Raw genomic sequence first — 22,210 nt, forward strand, 5'->3', positions numbered from 1 at the left:
GGGAAGCCTGGAGATGCACAGCGGAAATCCGAGCGTCCCTGGGACACTCTTGTGGAGTATGATTGCTCCTTGTGACTAGAGGGTTTTGGCTAGGACTTACGTCATAAGATTTTTAAGTGAAATATGAAGAAAATCTTGTAACCTCTAAAAAAAAGGAATTTTTAGAGCTATCTAGTTATAAATCTTTTTCAAGAATTGTCTGCTGCAGAATTTCGACTGAATAAAGGAAAGAGCTTTTGCATGAGAATAGAATGTCATCCACAAGCACGTTTCCACTATAACCTATGTTTTAAAGATTCATTTTTGCTTTAACATGGAATAAGAAATCACTTTACAACTTCACAACTGATTTTTTTCTTGAAAGTTTTGTGATTGTCGTTTTATATAAGGAATATTTATTGCTACTCTTAAGAGACACTCAGGGGGGTGGAGCCAAGGTGGCGACAAGAAGGGATCCAGTCTTAGGAGCTCTCTGATAAAATTCATCAGCTAAGGACTCTAACTAAACTTTCAAGAGACAGATCCCACAAAGGGACCCAGTGAGGCAGTGCTCCTACTCGAGGTAACCTGGAAAAGAGCAGAAAGGCTCAGCTCCCCGGGGTTGGAGAGGCGGCCTGTCAGAGGGGTGGCCCGCCAGAGCCAAAGAACTTCAGCCTCCTGGAGGCCGCCCCAGGGCGCTGGGAGTCTCAGCTCACAGGAGCAGGGGTCTCCTGAACTGCACCCAAAGGAGCACCGGGCACAAAGTCGGGGAACAGCAGGGGACCTCTGCCAGAGCGAGCACATGGAGCCCAGCCCGCAGGGCACACAACAAGCAGCTTGGTCTTTCCCCAGCCCTGATCCAGAAACAGAAGCAGGCGGAGCCTCCAGGGCATGAGCCCATTGAGCTGAGGGAGGGGAGTGAAGAGAGACTGCAGAGCTCTATCCTCTGCCTCTAGAACAGGATTCTGGGGCTCTGACCACATTCAGATCCTGATCCCAGTCTAGGTCCCCCCATAGAACAACAGTGCCCCCCCACCATGACCCCATGGCAGAGGGGGGTGCTTATGGTCATTCACAGACCAGGAGGGAGGACAGAGCCTCACACACTGAGACCCTTGTGGGAGTGTCCCAAAGGCTTAGGAAGCACCCCCAAACCAGGGCCAGGCCAGGAAAATGAGCAAGCAAAGAAACAAAAGGAAGACTATTGAGAAATATTTTGCAAATGAGCACAAGAAGGATCAAAATACTCAGTCTGAAGATGAGGAAGCACAAGCTCCTGCATCTAAAGACTCCAAGAAAAACAGAAATTGGGCTCAGGCTATGACAGAGCTCAAAAAAGACTTTGAAAATCAAATAAGGGAGTTGGAAGAAAAACTGGGAAAAGAAAGGAGAGAGATGCAGGAAAAACATGGAAATGAAGTCAGCAGCTTAGTCAAGGAAATCCAAAAAAATGCTGAAGAAGATAGCATGCTAAAAACCAGCTTAGGTCAAATGGATAAAAGAGTTCAAAAAGTTATTGAGGAGAAGAATGCTTTAAAAAGCAAAATTGGCCAGATGGAAAAAGAGATAAGAAAACTCTGAGGAGAGCAAATCCTTCAGACAAAGAATAGAATTCAGGGAGATTGATGAATTTAACAGAAATCAGGAATCAATACTTCAAAACCAAAAAAATGAAAATTAGAAGAAAATGTGAAATATCTCATTGAAAAAACAACTGATATGGAAAACAGACTTAGGAAAGATAATTTAAACATTATTGGAATACCTGAAGGTCATGATCAGGAAAAGAGCCTTGACATCATTTTCAAAGAATTACTACAGGAAAATTGCCCTGATATTCTAGAAGCAGAGGGCAAAATAGAAATGGAGAGAATCCACCAATCCCCCCCCCCCCCCCCACCGAGAAAGAGATCCCAAAAAACCAACCCCTAGGAATATTATAGCCAAGTTCCAGAACTCCCAAGTCAAAGAGAAAATATTACAAGCAGCCAGAAGGACACAGTTCAAATATTGTGGAGCTGCAGTCAGGATCACACAGGACTTAGCAGCAGCTACATTGGAAGCTCGTAGGGCTTGGAATACAATATACCTGAAGGCAAAAGAGCTTAGAATGAAGCCAAGAATGAACTACCCAGCAAGGGTGAATGTCCTCTTCCAGGGAAAAAGATGGACTTTCAATGAACCAGGGGAATTTCAAGTATTCCTTTTGGAATGGCCAGAGCTGAACAGGTTTGATCTTCAGATAGAGGACTCAGGTGACGCATGGAGATTGGAGGAGAGGGGGGAAATATGAGGGACTTAATGATGATGAACTGCATGTATTCCTGCATAGAAAAATGACACTGATAATACTTATATGAACCTTCTCAGTTAATAGAGCAGGTTGAGGGAGCTTTAATTGAAACACAGGAGAAAGCTGAATTCGAAGATAAAATATGGTGTAAAAATGGAGTCAATAGGAAAAAAGGGAAATGGAATGGAGAAAGAAAAAGGAGAGGGGGAATAGTCCAAGATATTTCACATAAGATTTTTTTATTACAATGAGCTATTGCAATGATATGGAAGGGAGGAGGCAAGGGGGAATGAGGGAACCTTTGCTCTCATCAGAGGTGGCTAGGAGAGGAAACAGCAAATATAGGAAATGGGGTATAGACATCTGGAGTAAGAAGGAGGGGGGAGCAGGGGGAAGGGGTGGGGATGTGAATAAAGGAGGAGACATGGACCATGGGGGGAAGAGTGGCCAGATATAACACATTTTCTTTCTTACTTCTTGCAAGGGGCTGGGATTGGAAGGCCTGCCAAGGACCACAGGGCCAGGTGGATTGTGGGCCTAAGGGGTGGTATGGGGGCTCAGGGCTTCTTGGCCCCAGGACCAAGGATCTGTCTGCTTGCGCCACTCAGTGACCCTACAGAGTGAAGTGAGTCAGAGTGAAAGGAGAGAGAAAATAGAATACATGGTAGTGGAGAAATAAGAAAGGAGGGAGTTGCGATCAGCAATGGCAACAGTGGAAAAATATGGAAGTAACTTTTGTGATGGACTTATCATAAAGAATGAGATCCACCCATGACAGAGTTGTTGGTGTTGGAACAAAGACTCAAGCACATTTTTTGTTATTATTATTTGGGGGAGGGTGCAGGGCAAGTGGGGCTGGATGGCCTGCCTGGGGCCACATAGCAGGGTGATCTTTGGGTGTCTGGGGCCAGATTTGGACCCAGGTGCTCCTTGCTCAAGGGCCAATGCTCTGTCTGCCACCCAGCCACCCCTACTATTACTACTATTTTATTTTATTTTGGGTCTTTTTTTTCTTTCTTTTTTTTTTTGGTATTTGCAGAGCGGTGGGGATTAGGTGGCTTGCATGTCACACGGCTGGGTGATTGTTGGGTTACGAGGGGGTTCCCGTGGCTCCAGGGCTGGTGCTTCCTCCATTGCACAACCTGGCCATAGCTACAATTATTACTATTATTTTTTTATTTTAATTTTTTTTCTCCCCTTTATTTATTTTTTGCCCAAGCAAGTCTATCTATATTCATGGGGGAGGAGGGGTATTTTGTTTACTTGTAAACAAGAATATTTTATTAATGTAAAAAAACATTTGTACAAAATGAGAATAAAAAATAAATTTAAAAAAAAGGAAGAGAGACTCAGAAAAAAAGAATGTTTTATAATTGTTTATATAGTAGGACCTACTTTGTTTTCCAATCTGTAACTTCATTCAATATAATAATCTGATGGTATTGCTTATAGTTTTCATGGAAAATTTCTGTTCTTAGACAATTTTAAGTTTGCCACTGCAATATTAAATCAAGTGGCCATTAGATTAAGATTAAAAGCATTTCAAGTTACTGTAATAATTGCAAGTGGAAAAGTTCTTGCTATTTTGATCTAAATTCATTGTTATTTCATGATGGAAAAATTATGTTTAGTGAAGAGTAATAAGCTATATATCATTTTATTTGGAATCTAAGATATCTTATGTTTATTACATCTGGAATTTGCAATAATTGTGGGAATGTATGCAAATTATTTCAGAGTCAACTTAAGATGTTCTAATTGTTGTGAAAGGATTCCAGGAACAATAGTTTATTTTTTTGAATATGGATAATAACTAAGCATATTAATAGGGAAAATGTTTCTATAGAATCTGCTTCTATTTGCAATTTGGGATTGTTGTATTGATACATCCCAAATCATTTGTGGTTTGTTTTGAAGCAAAATCACCTATGCAACATGGATGAAATCAACTGTGATTTTTTTTTTTATGATACTCTCTTTTGTTCCAATGTGAGATTATAATCAATGTTCGATCCTTGTGAAATAAACTCACCTGAACTTCTGGTTTTCTGGAATTTGATATTTAAGTTTTTTGGGGACTGTTGAATGGATATTATTCTGACTCTAGATATGGAACAGCAAAGGAAATGCTGTTTGAGTCAATGGTCTTTTGAGCCAGTAAGCCTATAAAGTTTTAGACATGCACACTGCAAGTGAGAGGCTCATTGGGAAAGGTTAGGAGAATGTCTGTTTAGCATGCTCTGAAGTTCTTTTCATCTAATTTGGTTTCCCAAACACAACGTTTGGAAATGTTTCCCCTGGCAGATTTAAGGACTGATTTAGCACATTTGATCATCCAAATGACCTCTGCCTGAAAACTGACATTTAATTAAATAAATGAAGTGTTCCTTTTCTTATGTTCATAAACTTTATCGTAAATTGCTATAATCATGTCAGATGATCAATATTAAAATAGGTCCTTTGGTCTACAGTTATCTAAATCCTAATAGCCAGGTAGGCTAGTGTATAGCCTTGGTGTTTGTGGTCAACTACATATTTTTGTGGTGATTAAATCTTTTAATTTTTTATAATACTAAAGGGACATTTTAAGCAGAATAATGAGTTTTGTAACATCCAGATGTGATTCTTTGTTATAACAGCCTCAGTTCATCAGAAAAGGATGATCTGTGGTCTATTTTAAAATTTTTTCTTTCAAATATTATGAAAAGGTTAAAATTTCTGCATTTGTCAGTCACTTACTGGATACTCTGTGTGCTAAAGTGATTATCAAATGTATATATTACAAGTTCAATTTAATTTGCCAATTTTTTTTTTTTTTTGCAAGGCAGTGAGGTTAAGTGACTTGCCAAGATCACACAACTCAGTAAGTAGTAAGTGTCTGAGGCTGGATTTGAACTTAGGTCCTCTTGACTCCAAAACTGGTGCTCTATTGTCTGTGCCACCTGGCTGCCCCTTAATTTGTCAACCTTTAAAGAATTCTCTTTTGTAGTAGAATTCTGTTTTTTAGGAAAGTTTATTTTGTTAAATGGAATAGCATTCTACACATGGGGGAATGAATACATAAATGAATAAGATTATATAAAAAAATGAAATTCGATTAATTTCTATTTGTAACTGAATTTTCTGTGAATATCAGCATGATAATGGGCATATCAAATTGTAAATTGTTGTGATTTAAGAAGTTTCTGAGTTTTTTCCTAGTGATGAAAATATGAATTTTGATCTGTTTAAAATTTGAAGTAAGGAATTCTTTTACTAGAAAGGAAGATCTCTACAGGTAACCCGAACTGAAAAGAACCTCTGCAACAATATCCAAAGACACAGAACTGCATCAAAGGACTCCAGAAGACATGGATCTGAATATTCCTTTGCTATTTTGTACTTGTTTTTTGTATAGTGTATTTAATCAAAGGGGATTGATTTCCTCCCTTTCAATCTTTGTAATATGCCTTTTTGACATTATAAATGTATCACCAATTTTTATATACTCTTAAGAACCTTATATTGCCCACCCATGTTTCTTCACAGCTCTAGGTCCAAAGATCTGTTATTCTCTCTCCAATATGCCTATCATCTGCCTTAATATTTCATTGATCTCCAGTTAACACTGCAAGTATCACCTTTGATCAAAATAGGGGAATGTCAAAGTTTCATATTTCTTTAATCATATATTTCTGATCAAAATTGCTTTCACAGGAACCCTCCTCAGCACGGCCGCAGCCCTCAGCGCAGCCCAGGTCCCAGGAAATGGAAGCAGGCATATGGAGCCACCCAGCGGGAGCCTCCTGGAAGGTGCTCCCTGATTGCTCAGCCCATGGAAGGTAAAGGAGTGGAGGGAGACTGCCGAGGTCTGTCCTCTGTCCCTGGGACAGGACTCTGGGGCTCTGACCACTTTCAGACCCTGGTTGCAGTCTGGGGCCCCAGAGGGGTGAGCTTGTGACCATTCAACAGACCAGCAGAACAGTCAGAGCCTCCCATACTGAAGTCCTTGCAGGCATCTCAAAAGCTCATAAAGCACCCCTGAACCAGGTACAAGCTGGGGAAATGAATAACCAGAAAAAAGGAACCTGACCATAGACAATTACTTTGGTCCCATGGAGGACCAAAATATACAATCTGAAGATGAGAAAGTCCAAGCTTCTATATTTAAAGACTTCAAGAAATATAGAACCTGGGCTCAGGCTATGATAGAGCTCAAAAAAAAGATTTTGAAAAGTAAGGGAGGTAGAAGAAAAATTGGGAAAAGAAATGAGATAGATACAGGAAAAACATGAAAATGAAGTCAACAGTTTAGTAAAAGAGATCCAAAAAAGTGGTAAAGAAAATAACATATTAAAAGCGAGTTTAGGTCAAATGGATACAACAGCTCAAAATGTTATTGAGGAAAAGAATGCATTAAAAAGCAGAATTGGGGCGGCGGAGCCAAGGTGGTGGCGTGAAGGCAGCATTCCCCGACAACTCTGACCCCCAAACCCCGAAAAAACAAACAAATGAGGGCTCTAGCCAAAATTTAGAGGAGCAGGACAAACAGAAAGACTAAGTGATACATTTTCCCAGTCCAAGATAACTTAGAACCTCCACAGGAAGAGTGTACTTCACCAGGACCTGGGGTGGGAAAAAAAGCCACTGCTCAGCCCAGCCCAGCTCAGCAAAGCCCAGTCCATTCCAATGATCACCAGCAACGGCTTGAAGGGGAGACAAGACAAATCTGCTGCCCCTGGGTGAGTGTGGTGTGAGAAGCACGACCACAGAACCTGCAGTGAGAATCAGGAGAAAGCATCCTGCATCCCAAGAGAAGGTAAGGGAAGTCTGCAGAGGTCTCTCTGTTCTTCCTGGGGCAGGAATCTGCTGTTTGCCTACACTCAGACTCAGGGTGCAGTTTAGGCTTCCTTACTAAGATAGCTGGATCCTGCCTTATAGACTCAAGGCAGAGGGCTGTGATGTGGTCATCTACATATCAAATCACAGGATAGAGAGCTTAAGACCTTGGAAGAATAAAGGTCCCAGTGGGGTGTCCCCCCAAAAAAAAAACAACAACCCTAAAGCCTTAGAAGTGCTGTAAATTATGCTTGGGCTGAGGAAATGAGTAAACAACAGAAATGACCATAGAGAATTACTTCAGTCCTATGGAAGATCAAAACACATACAATGATGATGACAAAATTGAAGCATCTGTGTCCAAAACCTCCAAGAGAAATAGAAAATGTCCTCAGACTGTGGATGAGCCTAAAAGTGACTTTGAAAAGCAATTCAGGGAGGTGGAGGAAAAACTGGGAAGAGAAATGAGAGCAATGCAGAAAAATCATGAAAACCAAATCAAAAGCTTGGTGAAAGAAATACAAAAAAATACTGAAGAAAATAATATGTTAAAAACCAGTTCGGGCCTAATAGAAAAAATGAACAAAAGGCAAATGAGGAGAAGAATGCCTTAAAAAGCAGAATTGGCTAGCTGGAAAAAGAGATAAAAAAGCTCTCTGAAGAAAGTAACTCCTTCAAATGCAAAATGAAACTAAAGGAAGCTGATGACTTTGCAAGAAATCAGGAAGAAATAAAACTCTTCCCCAAAAAACAAAAATTGGAAGAAAATGTGAAATATCTTATTGGAAAAACAGCTGACCTTGAAAACATACCCAGAAGAAATAATTTGAAAATTATTGGACTATTTGAAAGCCACGACCAGGAAATGAGCCTAAACTTCATTTTTCAAGAAATAATACAGCAAAATTGCCCAGAGATCCTAGAAGCTGAGGATAAAATAGAAATTAAGAGAATTCAGCAGTTACTGCCTGAAAGGGATACCAAAAGAAAAACTTCCAGGAATATTATAGCCAAATTCCAAAACTCCAAAATCAAAGAGAAAATTCTAAAAGCTGCCAGAAACAGACAATTCAACTACCAAGGCCCCATAGTCACGATTACACAGGATATGGCAGCATCTACATTAAGGGCTTGTAAGGATTGGAATACGATATTCCAGAAGGCAGACGATCTTTGTTTACAACCAAGAATCAATTACCCAGCAAAACTGAACATCCTCTTTCAGGGAAAAAGATTGATTTTCAATGAAACGAGACTTTCAAACTTTCTTAACGAGACAACCAGAGCTGAACAGAAAGTTTGATCTACAAGTACAGGACTCAGGTGAACCATGAAGGGAGTTGAAGAGAGGGACTAACTATGAGGAACTTGATGATGTTGAACTGCTTGTATTCCTGCATGGGAAGAAGATATTGATAACATATATGAACGTTCTCATTTATAAGCGTGGTTAGAAGGAGGATTTATAGACAGGACATAGGAAGGAGTGGAATATAATGGCATGATGTGTTAAAGGTATGGAGTCAATGGGCAATGGGGGAAAGTACTGGAAGGAAGGAAAGGGAGATGAAGAAGAAGCTGAGAGATTTCACATAAGAGTAAAACAAAAGCTTTCTCAATGGAGGGGAGGTGGGGAAGGGAAGGGGGAATGAGTGAGCCTTCATTCTCATCAGTAATGGCTCAGGGAGGACATGGCATACACACTTAATAGGCGAGGAAATCTGTCTTGCCCTGGAGAAGGATGGGAGGAAATAGATGGGATGAGGGGAAATGGGGAGATGGAAGGGGGAATAGGTGATAGAAGAGAGGGAAGATTGAGGGAGAGGGTACTCAGATGCAACATGCTTTTGGACAGGGCCAGGATGAAGAAGAAACTGAGAGATTTCACATAAGAGTATAAAAAAAATGACTAATATTAGAGGGAATGTTGGAAATGTGGAATACTAATGCATTGTTGATGTAGTTGTGAACTGATCCAACCATTCTGGAGAGCAATTTGGATCTATACCCAAAGAACAATCAATCTTTGTATATTCATTGATCATGTAATTCTGTGAATATTATCCTGAAAGATCACCCAGGAAAATTATTCTCATGGTATTGCAGTTTTACTGCATTTCTTACCCAAATTGCTATCCCCTAGATTTACTTAACAGTGTTGGCTTTGTAAGACTATTAACTGTTTCCAAGTCTTAAATCCATCTTCAGAGGAGACACTTCATAATTCACAACATCAATGTTTTAAATTTGGAATAGGACACAAAAATCAGCACATGCTCCTAGTTTTATCAAGAAGGAATATGGGGATGAGAGATCAAGTAACTTGACCAAGTGATACAGCTAATAATAACAAAATCAAGGTCCCCTAGTACAGAATATTATAAATTTTACTCTCCATCATAAGGGTCACAATGTATGCTTTTTCTTACTCCCCAGTAGCCTGGATGTCTTCAAGGTCACATCTGTTTTCTGTAGTTTCAGGAACAAGAGCTAGACCTGGCATATCATCCATCCTCCTGCATGTACAGAGGACAGCACTTAATCCAGGTGAGACACATAGGGATATCATCTCTTCCTAAAATGGTCAAATATCCAGATGCTATCTCTACTCTTCACATTTCTAAACAGATCTTTCATTTGGGAAAAGTTGAATGCAGACTTCAATGAATGCGTTAGTAAATCCTGTAGAACCAGTATTGGCTCTTCTTAATAAGGCCAATATCATTTCTGCATAGGAAATGAAGTTTTAAAATGAAAAGCATTCTCCATCCAGAGAAAGAAAAACCAAACAAAACCAAACAAATAAAATATTTATATAAAAAATCCTTCAGAATCTAATGAACACTACATTCAATTTAAAAAAAAATACCTCATGTATTTCATTCCCTTAATCCTAATTCTGCATACCAAAAGTAACTAATCTGTCAATATCCTTAACACAAATGTGCATGTACAATATTAACCTGACTGTTCAGTGCTGAGGGGAAGGGGGTGGGAAGAGGAGGTAGAAGGAAATTTTGTAACTTAAAAATATTCATAGGCATATGGATGAATGTTGAAAAAACTTTCATAAAACATATTTGGAAAAAAGAAACTATCAATAAAAAAGAAAAGAATTGCTAAGAATTCACAGTACATGAAAAAATGTTCCAAATCAGTAATAAGGCAAATCATATAATGCCTTAATTTTTACCTCATATCATGAAAACAAGCAAAGATGGTGAAAATGGAAATATTTAATGCTGGAGTGAATGTGGACTAATTGGTACACTCATACATTTTTGGTGATACTGTGAAATCATATAACCATTTTGAAAAGCAATTTGGCATTATGAAAATAAAGTGATTGAATTATCTATATCCTTTCAGCTAAACACTCTATTCCTAAGTAAGCTATTGATAAAAAAGAAAAAAAATGAACACACAACATATACCAAAAGATTTAAAGGGGCATTTTTGTGATAGTAAAGAATTGGAATCAAAATAGAGACAAATTGATTGATTGAACTAATTTTGCTACATGAATACAATAGACTATTATAGTACTGTAAGAAATGACATGTGAAACTAAGGCCAAGATGGCAGAGATACCAGGCAGATGGCAGAGACACCAGGAACTGTTTTGAGCTCTCCTGACTTTCCGTTAGAACAAATATAATTCAACAGATTTTGGAACCACAGAACTCAGACAATAACTGGAGAGAACATCTCCCAATAAGGTCTCTCACAGGGTGTGCAGGGCCAGTGGGCAAACACCTAATGCAGGGGTGTGTGTTGGGGGAGGGGAGGAAGTAGAGACCAGGGAACTAACCTGAGAACAACCTGGAAGCATTTGCTATGTGCATGACAGGTGGGGAAAGTTATAGCAAGACAACTAGACATCTATCTGGTCAGATTGTCTGGTCTGGAAGACCTGAGCACTAGCCCTGTGTTTTCAGCAGAGTAACCTTCTCCACTTCCATTCTTGTGGGACAGCATGGTGACTTTGTCCAAAACAAACCCCCACCGTGGTGTCTGCCCTTTGCCCCAAGCTTCAGCTCTGGGTAACAGATCTCCCTCAGATAATTGAAGATTAATTATAATAACTATCTAATTAGAGGGCTCAGTGTACATTGTTTGACTACAACCCAGATCCTGGTTCTCCCTGCCTCCATGCCCCCCCCCCCCCCAGGCCTAGGGAGTGGACCACTCATCAACAGCACAGTCAATCCAGAGAAAGCTTTGGGCAACCCTTACAGATTAACCCACTGAGCATCCCCCTGAAATGGGCAAGACCTCTAGGGATTTCAACACCGAAATTTTGTAAGGTAACCCCTCCCCCAACAAAGGCCCTAGGAAAAGGGCCCAAAATGAAGAAAGGGCAGGGCAAAGGGGAAACCATTGAATCTTAACTTGAAGACAATGATCCTGACTCAGAAAGGACTAGATTTTCAGAGGAGAATATGAATAGGTCTCCAGTCCAGAAAGATGTATTTTTTGTTTTGTCTTTGGTTTGCTTGGTTTGGTTTGGTTAGGAAATGGGCTTACGTGACTTAGCCAAGGTCACACAGTTAGCATATTATTAATTGTCTGATGCTGGATTTGAATTTAGGTCCTCCTGGCTCCAGGGTCAGTGCTCTCTCCCCTGTGCCACTTAGCTTCCCCCCACCCCCCTGAAAGATATTTTAGAAGAGATCAAAAAGGAGTTTAAAAATTAAACTAAAAAATTGGGAAAAGAATACAAGAATACAAATTCTTTCAAAATACATTTGGACAGGTGCAAAAATAAAATAATTCTCTCAAAAACATAACTAGGCAAATGGAAAAAGAAAACAACTCCTTCCAAAATAGAATTGACCAAGTGGAAAAAGAGATGCAAAAGGTGAATGAAGAAAATCTTCTCTAAAAATGATTGGAATCTATGGAAACTTATGACTTCATGAGAAGAGAAGAATCTGTCAAAAAAACTTTAAAAAATAGAAGAAAGTGTAAAATATCAGCAAAAGAACAGACATGGAAATAAATTCAGGAGAGACAATTTAAGAATCATAGGACTACTTGAAGACTTGAAGAGAAAAAAACCGTGATTTCCATACTTCAGAATACAGAAAAGCAGAGTTGCCCTGTTATCCTGCAACTAGAGGGCAAAACAGTGATTGAAAAAACACATCCAACCCCTCCTGAAAGGGATCCCAAAATGAAAACAACAAATAATATTTTGGGTAATATCCATAACTATTAAATCAAGGAGAAACAATTTTAATACCAAAGAGCCATAGACAGAATTACATAGGACCTAGCTGCATCAACATTAAGGGACTGAAGGGCCTGGAATATGACATTCTGGAGAGCAAGGGATTTGGAATGCAAACAAAAATTCATTATCCAGCAAAACTGAGACTTTTAACGAAATCAGAGCTAAACAGAAAATTTGTTCTTCAAACTAGGAGAATCAAGAGATACATGAAAAAGGAAGGAGAGGAAAAAAAATTGTTATCCAATAAGGTGAAACTGGCCATATTCCCACCTGAAAGAAAGATTCTCATAATTCTTGAAAATTGTAACTCTATTTGGGGGAATTTGCATAACCAGAGGAATAGACACTCATGACTTGTCTGTGACTCTGATGGAATGATTTAAAAATAACATCTCCTTAATAAAGGGGTACAATAAAGAGACAGGAAGAGAGATTGAAAACAGTATATATTACATCACATGAAAAGGTGCAAAGAACCTACTGCAATAGAAAGGAGGAAGTGACAATTGCCTGAATCTTACTCTCTTACAACTAGTATTTCTGACAAAGGACTCATTTCTAAAATATATAGAAAACTGAGGCAAATTTATTAAAAAAAAAAATTCCCCAATTGGCAAATAGTGAAAGGATATGCAAAAGCAATCAAAGCAATCCATGGTCATTTGAAATCAAAGCCATCCATGGTCATTTGAAAAATTGCTTTAAATTATTACTGATTAGAAAAATGCAAATTAAAGCATCTTTAGGATACCACTTCATACTCTCAGATTGGACAACATGACCAGAATGGGCAATGATCAGTGTTGGAAGGGATGTGGGAAAGCTGAGTACTAATGAATTGTTGATGGAACTGTGAACTGATCCTTTTTAGAGAGCAATTTGGAATTGTCCAAATTACCCAAAGGGCAATAAAAATGTGCATACCCTTTAATGCAGCATTATCAGTACTGGGTCTTACATCCTGAAGAGGTCATGACAAAGGGGAAAAAACATCACCTATGAAAAATATTCATGGCAGCTCTGTCGTTGCAAAAATTGGAAATCAAGGGACTGTCTATCAATTGGGGAATGACTGAACAAATTGTAGCATATGTATGTGATGGAACACTATTGTTCTATTAGAAATCAAGAGGGATGGGATTTCAGAAAAGGCTGGAAAAACTTGCAAGATTTGATATTGAGTGAGATGAGCAGACCAGAAGAAATTACACACCTTAAAAACAACATGGGGTTATGACCAGCCTTGATAGACTTGCTCACTCCATCAGTGAAATAATCAGAGGCAATTTTAGGGATTTGTGATGGAGAACAACATCTGAATACAGAGAAATAACTATGGAGTTTAAACAAAGACCAAAGATTATTATCGTCAATTTTTTTGTTAGATTTTTCAAGGCAATGGGTTTAAGTGGCTTGCCCAAGGCCACACGGCTAGGTAATTATCAAGTGTCTGAGGTCGGATTTGAACCCAGGTACTCCTGACTCCAAGGCCAGTGCTCTATTCACTGTGCCTAGCCACCCCATATCTTCAGTTTTTAAAAAAGTTATCTTATGCTTTTCATAATTTTGCTATCTGTATTATTTTCTTTCTTCCTTAAGGATTTGTTTTTTGCTTAACATTTAATTTTGCTCTATGCATATCATGTAATTAAATTTGAAGACTTTTAGATTAACTTCTGTTGAGGGTAGGTAGGAAGGAAGGGAGGGAGAAGGAAAATTGTAAAATTCAAAGCCTTGCAAAAAAGCATTGGTAGAAACTACTCTTGTATATAATTGGAAAACAATTAAATATTTAACAATAGAAAGATCTCCATGACTTGATAAACATGAAGTAGACTGAACCCCACCAAAACAACATACACATTGTAAGTGCAAACAATCAAAAACCAAAAGATCAAAAAAGAAATTGAACAAAACTACAAAAATCCAGACGGACTTTAATGAAAAAAAAAATAAATGATAGTACTAATGCATCCTTCATGGAGATAGGAGGCCACTGTATTTATTTTCAATTTTTTTAATATTGCTATAAATTATACTGATATACTGGTTTTTTTGCAAGGTAATGGGGTTTAAGTAACTTACCCAAGGTCACACAGCTAGGTAATTATCAAATTTCTGAGGCCAAGTTTGAACTCAGATCATCCTGACTCAAGGGTCAGTGCTGTATCGACTGAGCCACCTAGCTACCCCTGATATACTTTTGCTTTACAAAAAGACATTCTTTGTCTACTGGGATAGTTTTCTGAGGGTAAAGGGGAAGGACAATAAAGATAAATATGTTGATATATTTAATAAGAACATCAATAAAATTATTTTTTAAAATTAAAATTTTCACAGCAAAATATATTTTACCAAGTATATTCTTCACAAGTATTCTATGTAGAATAAAAATATTCTCCAAATTAATTTGATAATTAATTTGGGCAAATGATGATCCCCTATTCTAACAGTTCAGAGTTGATAATGGGAACCAGGTAGAATATGGTGGAGAGTTCTAACACATGGCTGTACAAACCCTGAATCCCTGAAGGCCAACTTCCTTGGAGAAAAAGTGTGCAAATCTCAATGTTATTGATTTTCTAATGTTGTTTGTGCTGCTAGGATGGTGTAGCTTGAGATCCGGGACAAAGTTATCCTTTTACACACATGAAAACAAGGACTTAGATTTATCGTCTCATACTACTTTTGCCTCTTTTCTTGCCTTTCTAGCCATCTCTTTCAATATTCTTTTTTTAGGTTTTTTTTTTTTTTTTTTTGCAAGGCAATGGGATAAAGTGGCTTGCCCAAGGCCACACAGCTAGGTAATTATTAAGTGTCTGAGGCTGGATTTGAACTCAGGTACTCCTGACTCCAAGGCTGGTGCTCTATCCACTGCACCACCTAGCTGCCCCCATCTTTCAATATTCTTTTAACATTCCATCCCTACTGCTAAGAAGGAAATGAAAGTTCAAGATACCTCCATTCCCTTGAAATGTAAGAGATTGTACCACTTCTAAAAATTACCCGATATCTTTAAATACTAAATCAGTAGTTGGGACAACAGTCAGCTACTAGTGAATTCATCAGTAATGATAGAATTTTACGTGCTGTTCCAGTTCAAGTCACATCATGTCACCCAGCATTTAGTAAGAACATACTCTGTATCAGGACTGTAATAAACACTTGGTATACAAATAAATTAAAAATAAAAAGGCCCTGATACCAAGGATTTCCCAATCTAATGGAGGAAAAAATAGAGTCACCACTTTGTACAAGCAGGGCATAATCATGTCAAATATCTGGTAATCTCATAGGAAAGACCCCAAACTTAATTAAGGTTGTGAAAAGTTGTTTTTTTTTGCAGCAGGTGAAAAGAAAGTCTGAAACTTCAGAAGGCAGGAAAGAAGAAGGAGAACATTTCACATGGTGGATGATAGTCATTAAAAAGAGCAGTCAGTAATTGGAGCGTAGCATCTGAGAATGAGCCAGGAGGTCAATTTCACTGGATGACAGAAGGAAAGGAATAGATATAAAAACACTGGAAAAGCAGGAAGGGACCAAATCAAAAATAGAACTTCAATAGCAAAGCAGGAATTATATTTCATCCTGGGGATAACAAGGAACTCCTGGATTTTGTGGAATGAGGGAGGCATGATTTTGTCAGACCTGTGCTTTAGGACATTCATTTCTGAATTGAGGATGGACTGGAGTGGGGAGAGATGGTGCAGGAGACCAGTTAGCAGGATACTGCAATAGACCAGATCTGAAGTAATGAATGTATGGATCAGGATGGTGGCAGTGACCAAAGAGAGAAGGGAAATGTAAAATGATGCCATGAAGATAGAACTTGACAGAAATGATAAAATTTGACAGTAAATTTTCTTTAGGGATTAATAGGATAAGAGATAGTAATGGGTAAAGGGTGACACCAAATTCCCAATCCTGTGTAATGGGGAAGGTGATGTCTCATTGATAGTAATAGAAAAATTAGGAAAAGAATAATTGAGGGGGTGGAGTAGGGAGGGAGGATAATATGTTCAGTTTTAGACAATTTCATCCGATGGTACAAACATTTTGAAAAATTTCTTAGGTAATTTATGATAAGTGACTGGAGGTTAAGAGAGAAGCTAGGGCTTTAACAATATATCTAAGAGTCATCTATACAGAAATGGCAATTGAATGCACTGAAACTGATGAGATCAAGTGAAATAGTGTGAAGGGAAGAAAGAAAAGAAGAGGATCCAGATCAGATCCTTGTAATATCTCCCAGATTTAGTAGATGTGACATGAGTAAGGATTCAGTAAAAGGGACAGAGGACTGCTCAGACAGATTGAAGACAGAAGAAGAGAGTAATACCAGAGAATTTAGAGGAAGAAGAGTATAATGGAGAGGAGAGGGATCAGCATTATCAAAAGTCACAGACAGGAATTTTGTAGCAAAAACAGGGACAATCAAATTCCATTAGGTGGAAATCAGTCTACTCTGCATAGGGAGAAATTGATTATGATTTGAATTGAGGAAGAAATTCTAAATGAGGACATTAAGGTAGAGCTTCTATCACAGCACTTCAAATAAAATGCAGTAAGACAAAGAGGAGAACTTTAAGAGACTGAGAGGGGAGTTCTCCACTGGAAATGTTGATGACTGGACACTTGCTTGAGAATTCAGCAATTTAGATCCCAACAAAGACCATGAGAAACTCAGGTCTCATTTCTGATACACAATCTGTAACCATTACCTAAACTCAGGAAGAGTGTTCAATGATCTTTGCTTTGGAAGCTTTTTCACCCTCCTACTGGGTTGACAGACTTTGAAACACAGAGATGGATATATTTATCTTGCTTTCTGGAGAGAAATGCTCTACTTAGGGGTTTGGTGTCATTGCTCTCCATACTTACACACACACACACACACACACACACACACACAAAAAACAACACAGAAACTTATACATAATCACAAATACAGCCTCTTCTGTCAATTTTCATTCAGTCACACAAGATATCAAGTTATCGAAATTAACACATATATTAACCAAAACATGGGGATATCAAGATTAAGGTGTCCTAAAGCAAGTAAACATAAAAGGGAAATGAATTTAGGGAAGAGGGGTTGAGAACCATGTAGAATTCCAAGCCTGAAGTGAGTGTCACATTGGTCACTGACAGATAAAAAACGTGTGTCATCCTTCTTTCCTGTTAACAGACAAAGCTATTGATCATTTTTCAATAAAACACTTTCCCAAATATATTTGTCCAGACGCTAGTGGGAATAAACTAAGCAAAATCATCCACACTTCTTTATTTGAACCACTGCATCTATCTACAGTTTGAAATCCAATCTCTGATACAGCTAAAGTAACAAGATAATTTGAATATTACTCTGAACTAAGCATCCAAGCTTATAAAGACAGACCCTACTGTCACAATCCCTATTCCCTTTAAAAATTTTTTTTTGTCCATCCCACTCTCATAGCTGCACTAGGGAATAAGGAAATAAGGAAATTCTTATTTCTGGAACAAATTCAAACCTGATGAGGGCAAGTGATGTGCCATAATTCAAAGAATCCATGGTTCTAAGGCATCTTGGGATTTCCACGATGGAATATTGACTGGTGAAAATCAGACTTATAGAAGAAAATTTAGCCAATTGCTCTGGCCACAATTCGTTAATGTTGCTGCATTTCAGGACTGACAGTTTGTTTAAAGCCTCTCATTTCTGAGAACAACTCAAAAATATTTCCTTTACTTCAAACATATTTGGATGAAAATCTTTTGGGACTAATGGAACAGAGCCAAGAAGGTGGTGGGAAACTAGAAAGTTCCCAGAGTTTTTCTCAAAATAACTTTGTATAAGGTCTCTAAACAAATCCTAAAGCCTCAGAATCACCCCCACCCAAATTATAGTGATAGAAGTTTTTAATAAGACAACATGGAGGGACTTCAGGAAAAGGTTTGTCCCACGTTGGTAAAAAAGGTTATTTAGCTCCTGGGAGATCCAGGAAAGCAGTGAAAGGCTCTTAGCCACAGTGCAGCTGAGATCCCAGAAGGACCAAGTGAGGTGAGGCTCCTGACTCAATTCAGTTCAGTTCCCAACACAGTTCATCTTTCAGGACCACTCAGGTCCTGGTGCAGCTCAGTTTCTAGACTAACTGAGGTCCTAGCTTGGTTCAGGTTCCAACTCAGCAGGCCATCAGAGAGAGTCTAAATTATGGTACTATTTTGTCCTAAGCAGAACCCTGGTATTTAGGATGCTTTATAGCAGAGCTCAACTACAAAAATGAGCAAATAAAACAGGAAAATAAACAAAAGCTAAACATTGACAGATACTGTTCTGCTAGGGATGATAAAAATACTATCTCAGAAGAAGAAAACACTGGCAAAATTCCTACATGGGAAGCCTCAAAGAGGTTCATGAATTGTTCTCAACTTTAAAAACACCCCTTGGAAGAGCTCAAAAAGAATTTTAAATACCAAAAAAGAGGAAGAAGAAAAATAGATAAAAAATGAGTCATGCAGAGGAATTATGAATGAAGAAAATAATGATTTTAGAAGCAAAACTGAACTACCGAAAATAAAAATAATCAAGACTAAAAGGAAACAACTCATCTAAAAGTAAACTTAATCAACTGCAAAAGGAATCAGAAAACCTAACTGAAGAAAATAAAACTCTGAAAAAAACTGGAAAAAAATGAAAATGAATGACATCAAGATATATCAAACAAAACCAAGGATATGAAAAAATAGAAGCAAATATAAAGTAACACTTAGAAAAAAAGATCAATTGGGAGAATAGAGCCAGAGAGAAAATTTACAAAATATTTGTCTACCTGAAAGCCAGGATCAGACAATATCTTGCAGGAAACTGTCATGAAAAACTCTCTTAATATACTAGCACAAGAAGATAAAAATGTCTTTAAAGAATCCACTGATCACACCAGAAGAGAATACAAATATTCCAAAGAATATTTTCAAAGAATCTTCTATTCAAATTTCAGGAATCTCAACTACAAAGAAAATGCCAAAAATAGCCACAAAGAAGCAGTTTTAATATCAGGGAATGACAATCAGGATTTTTCCAGAATTATCATCTTCAAAATTAAAGAACTGAAAAGCTAGGAACATGGTATTCTGGAGGGAATAAGAACTTCTATTATAACCAAGAATTTACTACCTTGAAAAACTCAGCATATTCTTCCAAGGGGAAAAGATAGGTTTGTAATTAAACAGAAGACTTTCAAACTTAACTGATAAAAACACCACAACTAAACAGAAAATTTGATCTTCAAATCTAAGACTCAATAATATAAAAGGCAAATGAAAAAGGAAAAAAAAGTTAGGCAATGAGGCTCAATTGTCCATATCCCTTCACATGAAGCCTCTACTTATAATTCTTGAGAACTGTGTTTCTCCTAAGGGGATTGAAAGGTATACACTTGGTCAGAGGGAGTAGGTAGAATTTGACTGTGATAAAACTTTGAACTCTTGAGAGTTGTATTAATACTGGTATAGTTAGGGAGATTGTGCTTCAAAAGAGGGGATGAGTATAAATTGATTTGATGCAACAATTCTTATGATTCTCGAGAATTGAACTTATATCACAAAAGTTGAAAGGTGTATACCTTGCCAGAAAGTGTGGGTATAAGACAGATTAGGAAATGGGAATAACAATTAGGACATATAAAAAAGGGATTGTGTAGAAAGAGGTAAGGCATAGGATAACAAATAATACCACAGGAAAAGGCACAACAGACCTAATATTATAGAAGGAAAGAAGGAAGAGAGAACTGACTTAAGTTTGCTCTCAACAGATGTCGTTCAAATCGGAAATAGCATATATTCCCAGCTGGGTTTAGAAATTTATCCTACAGGGAAAGGGGGAAGCGTTTATTTATCTGTCTTATTTTCTCTTCTGTTAATCTGGGTAATTTTTTTGAATCTTTATCTATTTCACTTAGATTTTCAAATTATAGACCTACATTTGGTTGACCTGAATTTTTACATTAATTTTCTCTTCATTGTAGAAATTTCACCATTTTCACTTTTTGATACTGAAAATTTAATTTCCTTCTTTCTTTAACCAGATTAACCTATGATTTATCTAATTTATTGTTTGTTAATAAACCAGGTTCAATAAGTGTTTTACTTTCAATTTTATTTTTTTGTTTTTGTTTTTTGCAAGGCAGTGGGGTTAAGTGACTTTCCCAAGGTCACATAGCTAGGTAATTATTAAGTGTCTGAGACTGGATTTGAACTCAGGTCCTTCTGACTCCAGGGTCAGTGCTCTATTTACTGTGCCACCTAGTTGCCCCCTACTTTCAATTTTATTCATTTCTCCTTTGATTTCCAGAATTTGTAAGTTGATATTTAATTGGGAATTTTTAATTTGTTCTTTTTTCTACCGTTGTAGTTGCATCCCCAAAATATTGAATTCTATGTTCCTTATTCCTCCTCACCTGTGTTTTCCTTTTGGCTGCTGCATTTCTCAATCTGTATTTCCTTTAATCAACCCACTTCCCTTTTCTTCTCCTTTTCCCTTTTTTATTCCCCTTTTACTTTTAGTTTTCTCCTCTCATTTATCCCATCCTTCTTACATTTTCTTCCTCCCCCCCAATACACTGTGACACCTAGTTGCTAAAGAGCTCTATGGGAGCTAGATAATCCTGTTAGTCAGGAGGCACCTCTAAAAGGAAGAGAATTATTTAACAGAGAAGTCTTAGAATATGATTTCTTAAAGAGCAGCATTTCATTTCATAGAATATTATGTGTAAATAATTTATTGGAATCTAATTACAACTAACTATATTATATATTGAAATATACATTTCAACTGATGCCAGAGGGATTTTATACCAACCTCCTCTTTGCTGGGTTATTCATTTTATGAGTTTATATACTGACATAAAACTACTATCAAAAAAACAAACAAAATTATTCCTTGTCTCTTGAAGGTACTTGGTGTGACATTCCCATATCTCCTCTCATAAGCATATTAGAATAAAGAGTTTATTAGATAAGGTAGTCTTTTTGTAAAAACAAGAGAAGTCTTAAAAGAGATAAATATTTGGAAAGAAGGGCCTCAAGAGGAGAGAGTTGGATGAGTAGAGATGTTAAATGAGGGCAACAACTGGGGCAAAGAATTGAAATGGAGCCCACCAACTTCATAAGACCTCTCTCCTTGGCAGGGAGGTGCAGAGGATCAAGGAAAAAAATGAAACAAAACCAAAAGAATGAAAAGCTAGAAGAAATCGTGAAATATCTCACTGGAAAAAGAACAGGCCTGGATGAAACCAACTCTTTGTTTTATTTATGAGATCAATGGTTTTATTGCTTTTCATTTTATTAATCTCTCCCTTCATTTTCAAAATTTCTTATTTTGTATTTAATTGGGGATGCTTAATTTGTTCTTTTTCTAGCTTTTGTAGTTACATAACAGTTAACTGATCTCCTCTTTCTCTTTTTATTCATATAGGCATTTAAAGATATAAAGTTTCCCCTCAAAACTGCCTTGGCTGCATCCCATATATTTTGGTATGATGACTCATTATTATCATTTTCTTGGATATAATTATTGATTATTTCTTGGTTTGTCTTTCCTTGACCCTTTATTATGTGTGTGTTTATTATTTCTGCCTTTCTGCATTTAATTTTAAGCATTTGTGCCCTAGTACATGGTCAATTTAGGTGAAAGTGCCATGTACCGCTGAGAAAATGGTATATTCTTTTCTATTCCCATTAAGTTTTCTTCAGAGATCTAGCATATCTAAGTTTTCTAAGATTTTATTCACCTTCTTAACTTATTTATTTTTTTGTTAGATTTATCTAGTTCTAAGAGATGGAGATTGAGGTTTCCCATTGTTAAAGCTTTGGTGTCTATTTCTCATTGTAATTCATTCAGCTAT

At 37.5% G+C, this 22,210-nt stretch overlaps 1 long non-coding RNA gene across 2 annotated transcripts; it reads left to right on the top strand.

Annotated features, from left to right (window-relative positions):
* Positions 1-5,912: 5,912 nt before the first annotated feature.
* Positions 5,913-21,853, top strand: LOC141514913 (uncharacterized). Of its 2 annotated transcripts, none has more exons than XR_012476144.1 (3): positions 5,913-6,093; positions 9,566-9,637; positions 21,494-21,853. It is a non-coding gene; the product is annotated as an uncharacterized LOC141514913 (long non-coding RNA). The 2 variants fall into 2 exon arrangements; XR_012476145.1 differs by lacking the exon at positions 5,913-6,093 and adding an exon at positions 6,113-8,605.
* Positions 21,854-22,210: the final 357 nt, after the last annotated feature.

Source organism: Macrotis lagotis, chromosome 2 (assembly GCF_037893015.1).
Source record: "Macrotis lagotis isolate mMagLag1 chromosome 2, bilby.v1.9.chrom.fasta, whole genome shotgun sequence".
Lineage (NCBI taxonomy): Eukaryota > Metazoa > Chordata > Mammalia > Peramelemorphia > Peramelidae > Macrotis > Macrotis lagotis.